Source organism: Aptenodytes patagonicus, chromosome 1, assembly GCF_965638725.1.
Source record: "Aptenodytes patagonicus chromosome 1, bAptPat1.pri.cur, whole genome shotgun sequence".
Classification (NCBI taxonomy): domain Eukaryota; kingdom Metazoa; phylum Chordata; class Aves; order Sphenisciformes; family Spheniscidae; genus Aptenodytes; species Aptenodytes patagonicus.
Window position 1 is genome coordinate 57,282,427 of NC_134949.1, and position 6,979 is coordinate 57,289,405.

Genomic DNA, 6,979 nt, shown 5'->3' on the forward strand with positions numbered 1-6,979 from the left:
TTCATGTTACAGGTGGTACCTCTGCCTAAGTTTTCGCAGGTGTAGTTTGAACTGATGATGACATTTCTGTTAGAATTGCTAAAATTATTTCAGTCCTCAAAGGCATCTGTGAGTATCTTTGAGATTAAAAAAGCATAATTTATCCAAGCAAACTATGAAAGACAATATTTCTAATCTTGGTACTAAAGTTGTAAGTCACCCATGGTAGATAAATACTGTCCAGAAGCAAAATATACTAATTTTACTATATTTTAAAATACATTTTCTGGTGTCCCCCTCACAAGGAAGTGTATAGCTTCAGGTGGTGTTACAAAGACAAAATTCAGCTAATCTGGCTCTGTAGTTGAGTTGCTTCACTGGAAAAAAAATAGTTGTAGGAGAACTAATTACACGTTTCCATGACAAACACCACCAAACATACAAGTGTTCTTTTAGACAAAAGTGACTCCTAATGGACATGGTTTTGGCATTTGGAGCTGGAGATGGACATGGAGACAGAGTATGAGGTGGTGTGGCACAAGAAGCTCTACGCACAAGTATTTGCAATGAAAGCCTCAGTTCTGGGATTGCTGTTGCTGGTGTGGTGCACTTCTGCTGTGTGGCCACTGTGTAACTGCATGTTCCAGCCAAAAAATTGTGTCAATTCACTTCTAGAGAATCTGACAAAATATTTTCATCTTGAAGTGAAAAACAGGCCTCCTCCCTTTTTTTTTTTTTTTAAATACTATTTTTGAGGGAAGAAAGAAGAGATGATTATGAAGGACAGCAGCAGAGAGGATCGTCTGTCTTAGCCAAGTTTCATCATGGATAATTCTGTCCTTGGCTCAGTTTAGGAGATTTAAATTTAATCCTGTCCTGTTCTTTCTCTTGCCTGTCCCACACTTTGACTGAAGCTAGGAGACCCCTAAGGCACCTTAGAGATTGTGAAGCAAGTGGCTCCTCAGGTATCTGTGATGTTTGGGATGAATTCTGCTCCTATTTGTATTCTAGACCATGCCTCTCATCGTTACATAGATTGTTTGCCTGTGTAAATAACAGTAGGACAGTATTTAACATTTTAGCTTCTTTTAATGTTATTTACTAAGCCTCAGGTTAGAGGTTGAGAGCTGATAGGGTATAAAATACACTCTTTGTCTTAAATAATGTTGAATTGCTGAATGTTACTAAATAGCAATATCTGTTGCAGAGCTGGTTGTACTTTGCTGAAGAGAGTCACTCCATCCTACGGTTTGCCTTTGCTGGCTGCACCAAAGAAAATTCTTAAAACCTGAAAGCTGGCACATACCCTGCGTGGGAGGGAAAAACAAGATTTACCTCTAGTCTGTCCAAGAGGAATAGAGTGTGCTGCACTGCAAAGCTTCTCGTACAGATTAATCCTTCCATTACGCATCTTATCTGCTTAGGAAGGAAAAGGAGTGCTGACCCTGCTCCTTGCTGGCCTTTTGTAGTAAAGGCAGGCAAACGCAGTCCATTCAGATAAAAACAGGTTTACACCTTCAAGACAGACATATTCCAGCACAGGGGTCTGTTGAAAAACGCAATTACTGCCAGCGATGGAATTATTTTTCCATCACTTATGAAAAACATTTCTCAACTGATGCACATGGGGCAGGAGAGTACAGAGCCATGGGAGAGCAGGAGCTTTTTAGGAGGCCAGCAGTGCTTACACCTGTGGTTGGGTTTTATGTCTTTTTTTTTTTTTTTATCAATATGATTTAAAGCACAGTGTTAGATAGGGAGGCAGGATATCTAAACCAGTTGTTTTCTTACAGTTGTTTAATCACCTAATCTAAAAGGCTGAATTCTGCGTCTGCAAAGGCTGCTTCACACCGGGGGGAGAAGATGCTCTTTGCATAACAGATGTCTCTCTGCTTCTTGCAGTTGCTGTCTCTTGCAGCAGAAACCTCTCGCTTTTAGGGCATGCTCCCATGGCGTAGCCTACAGAGACCTCATCAAAGCAAGTTTTCATGGTACTCTCTGTACTATGGTCAGGTCTATCTCTTGCACAAATAAAGCTGCGCACGACAGCATGGTCTGCACAGGGCTGCTCATGCAGACCCACTGTAGACCCAGTGTATAACTTCACCAGTGTGTAACATCAGGATGTAATTTACTTAATATTTATAGCTTACAGGTTTTGATAGCACTAGATAAAAGAGTAAGGTTAGTTTCAGGATTTGATAAACAGCAGCAAAAGAGCTCGTTTTGAACTGGCGCTGCACTGTGCAAGAAGTTCCCTGGTACAGAATTAGTTTCACTTCTCTATTCTTCCTTTGGTTTGTGTTTGAAAGAAACAGAGTCCAGAACCTTCTGGAAAATAGTAATTTAAAAGAGATATATCCACCTTTCTATTTGGCTAACGAGTTTTCTCTGCTGTTCGTAGCAACGTAGTGAATCTGTCAAGACAGCTGGGAGGACAGTGCAGCCACTTTAAGGTAAGGGGCAGAAGCTTGTGCAAAGATAGGTTTATTTCTGCGTCCTCTGCAGTCGGGGAGGTACCAGTGCAGTCATTGCAGCTGGAGGAGAGGGAAGAGCTGAATTTGGTGGTGGTTCAGATCAGAAAGCTCAGCAAGACAAGAGTCTACCCCCATAGCTAGCGGTGATGGAGATGTGCAAGTGGTAACAAGGGCAAAAACTATCTGTGAGAGGTTCCCAGATGTGTATCTCCAGCATGTTAACAGATCCTGACGTAGCACTTGCGCAGTGGGCCTGGCTCACGGGGGTGCTATCTCAGCAGTCATGAACTAGGCAGTTCACATCATACCCTTAGCCGTATCAGTGGCGAGAGTCTTCATTTTTGCAATCGCTGGCTGAAAAATTGGATGTAAATTAATTTGGAGCTGGAATGGACTGGATAGGGTTTTTTCTTGCAGAATACCCTGCTACTTAGTGCTTTTAATTTGCAGTGGTGTTTGCTGTGATTTTTTTCAAATCAGCTGAAGGAAGTGATAGGTGTATCCAGATCGCTGGGATTTTCACTTGGATTTTTGCTGCCCAAATTGCATTAAGGCATTTAGGAGGTCCCACAACCACGCTGATACACTAGGTTGTAACTGAGTTGGAAACGACTTAAAAGGCACACGGTCACTGGTCACATTGGGAACCACCTCAGAGGAGCAGATTTTAACAACAGGGAAATCCTCTTCACAATGTTGTATTTGTAGCTTTATCTGTAATGCCGAACGCCAGCTGGACACACGTACGCTGGGCTCGGGGGCATCTATGCAGAAGGGGCCTGGGATCAAACCCTGCCAGCCTTGGCGTGGTGGGATCAGCCCCGGTTTATCCATAGGAAAACACATTTTTCTGACTTCACCCAGTGCTCAGTTCACACTGGGAGAATTGCGATCGTTAGGGCTTGTTATCCAGCTGTCGTCACACCGCACGTTGGTCTTATTCTTAGTAACGGCTAATCTCTTCTGCACGCTTACATCCAGATATGGAGGACATGGGTTGTTTTTTTTTCCAATAGGATTTATTTGGAATTAGAGACAAATGCTGACCAGGCTTTGGCAGGCTTTGCTGTGGCTTTCTTAATGAAAATTGTCACTTTACGTTTCTTGGCTTGGTTTTTCTGATCTTAATCCATGATGGACAGAAGATTTCAGCATGTCTGGGTGGATTAGAGACGTGATGGGGCCCCGCTAAATGTCCCCTTATCTTAGCTGAGTGATGGCACATGGAGAGGCCTAGAGTTGCTGTTTTGAACAAAAATATCTCCCCTGTCCTGTTGTTCCTAGGAAGTTTGTCGTTCTTTTAATGTCCTTGAAGAGCCGTGGTGACTTGCTGATGTGAAGGTTTTATGAAGCGCGCTGCCTTTCGTGAATGCTGATGTGAGAAAACTAATTTGATGGATTTTTCTCATCATCTTTCCTTGTGCACGTGTCCATGCAGTCCTAAGCCTTGGAGTCTCCCATTGCATACAAAATAAATGCTTCTGAATTATTTCTCCTAGGCTTGACTCGTGGCCATGAATGAAAAAATACTTCGACACCACAGTTTTATAGTTTTGAGATTCCCCAGATTACTGCAGGCAATGTATGAGGTTTTTATAATTTTTTCACAAGAGAAGACAGCCTTTTATCTCCCTGTTGCATTTTTACTCTTTCTATAACATTTCAAAAGATTTAAGTTGGAGACTTCATGTGCTGCTTTCAAAACTCTTAAAGTATTTATCAAGAATAAAACAGAATGTTCCAAGAAAACTGAAATATTGTATTTAGTGTTAGAGGATAAAGTGGGAAAATTTTCTCCTTTCCTCATAAGCAGGGAAGAGGACAAAGAAGTGGAGAAAGAAGTAATAATTCTTATTTCCTCATTGCTTTCCTCTGGAGAAAATACATATAATCTTTATCTAAAACTGAAAGAGAAACATTCATGGAAGTCTCTTTGTAACGGAGTGGCATGTTGGCCTCACCTTTGAGAAGGTGTATGTTTGACTGACCTTTTAAAAATGAAAACTGACTCTAGAGATCTTGTAGCTCCCGTCTGCAAGATGTTAACTGCTCCCGTAGCATCCCACGAGCTTTCATAGCCGAGTCTAAAATGATATTAGTTTGTGAAGCTCAGCACCCTTAAGCTCAGCAACCTGATCACGCACCTCTTCTCCTTGAGGAGTCTGTTTTATTCTTGTTGAGTTAGAGGGGGCTCGATCTGGGGAGCCGGAGTGCAGTGCCTGTATTATTTGTATTTTGGGTGTTTTCTGTTTTTTTTTCTGTATTTTTGGTGTTTTTTGGTGTGTGCCCGGCGGAGGAAGGAGGCCGGACACCGGCAGGTGGCAGGCAAGCCCCGCTTCCCCGCTCTGCTCTCGCTGCCAGGGACCAGGCAGGGCAGGAACCGAAGCAGAGGGACTTTTACGTGATCCAAAAGAAATCAAATTACAGTCTGAAAATTTTAAACCTTAGCCTGGAGGAGGGGCACACCAGGAGCTGGAAATGAGGGTAGGGTCAATGCCGTTCTGCATAGGAAAGCTGCATCCCCTTGCTGGGGGGGATGCTCGCTTTCGGACTATGCTGTCTGCATCATATGCTGCTCGTACAAACTGGTGGGGTTAAATTTCTTCCTTGGTGTCATTATAGCATTATAGTGAATTAAAATCCTAGATGAACTTAAGGCCTTTGTTTTAATATGGCAAAAGTTTTGTTTGATGCCATGTCAGAACATTAATGAATTGAATGTGCTGCCTATTGCATTGAATGCTGCTGGGAAAAAATGCCCTAGTTGGGTAAATATATGTTGAATCAAGCAAGGGACACTGTGGTGGGAAGAAAAAGAAGTAGCCAAGTGGTGTGTTTCAGTGCAAGACATTTCAGAGGTGAGAGTGAAATCCATGGAGTTACATGGAATGGAAAAATTAAGTTGCAAGAGGGAAGCATTTGTAAAGTGATTGTGGCAAAAGGTTATGTCTGAATTCAGGACACCCAAGGGATGTGGTGGGATGATATTTTTATATTGCTGCCACCACCACCAAAACCTGCTAGGCCATTATATATAGCCTATATAATAAAGACCATAATCTTTATTTTGCAGATTTGGTATGATTTTGTGAGGCAGAGTGAATTACTTGGGCTGGCAAAAGTAGATGTTGTTGTTATGTATGATTGTTTGCATTTTGGGCAGGTTTCTTACTAGCACTTGACTTAAAGATATCACCATATAATTTCACAGTGCCACCAACAGTCATGGTTTCAGTCTCTGCTTTCTGGTTTGTACATTTGAGTCCCTTCTGATGAACTGAGCCTGAGCCATCTTTCCTCTGCCCATCTATGACTTCATCACAGCTCTCATCCTGCCTAAATGTACTCTTTTTTTTTTTTTCTGAGGAGTTTTCTTTGTAGTTGCATTATAAAGTCAGAGGTGAATGAAAGAACATGGCCTGATAGCTCTGGAAATATGCTTTTTCAGTTGTAAAAGCCTATGCGGTTTGTAGGGTGGTTGTAGTCGTGGACTTCCTTCGTTTGAGGCAACAAATGAAGACTTCGAAGCTTTGTGTTAAGAAAACTGACTCTTTGCAACAGCTGTCCCAGGCAGCCACCTCTCCAGTTCAGCCCAGTTGCTTTCCAGAAGCTAGAGGGATTTAGGTTAGTTGCCACAGGGCAGTTATTTAGTATTCTATGTGCTGGAAGAAATGGGGAGGAAAAGTCAAAATCATCAGTTAAGCAGACAGCACAATGACCGTGAGCTCCTTTATTCTGTCCTGACAGCTCTTAATGCTCTGTCGTTTTCTGTTGGTGGAAAGAGGTGTGCGGTTCTGGTAAGCAAAGGAAGGGAAAAATGAAGTAGCGTCATCCTGCCGCGGCACATCAGCCAAGGACAGACATGCTTGTCAAAAGGTTTCTTTGCAGCACTGCTCTACAAACGTAATTAACGTTAAAACCACATTAATGAATCTTGACTGTCCCTTCCTAGCTGCTTGAGCGGCTAATGTGATGTATGATATGATGTCTGAGCATGAAGCTCAGCTTTCTGATGCCACACAGAAAGACATCTGACCGCCCTTGGCAGGGGTGCACGGCAGAGCCTCCCCAGACAGGGCTCAGCCAGCTGCCCTCAAGAGCAGAGGCACCTGCCGTGTCCAAAGGGCTGGCTGTGGCCCACCAGAGCAACTTCTCCTGCCTGGGGCTTCCTCCCTGCCCCTCTCTTTCCCAGACATCTCTCAGGCATAGGCTGGAGGAATTGGTCTCTGCTGTTTCCTCCCCGCAGCCCTCTCTGCTGAGGAACTCCCAAGCTCCTTGGCCAGTATATAACCAGAAGTGAAGCTGTGGCCCGTGGTGTGAGGATGATGGGTCCCATTAAATGACCAGCGTCTGCGTGCAAGCTGGGCCATGTGGTAAGTGGTGCATGCATTGCCCAACATTCAACTGGCTCTACCGTATGATACAAAACTGAGCACAGGGCAGTTTGGTCCATGTGAAGAGACCTTGAGTAGCTCCTCAAGATGGTATGGGGGCTACTAAGCTCAACAGCATGGGCTCTGTGA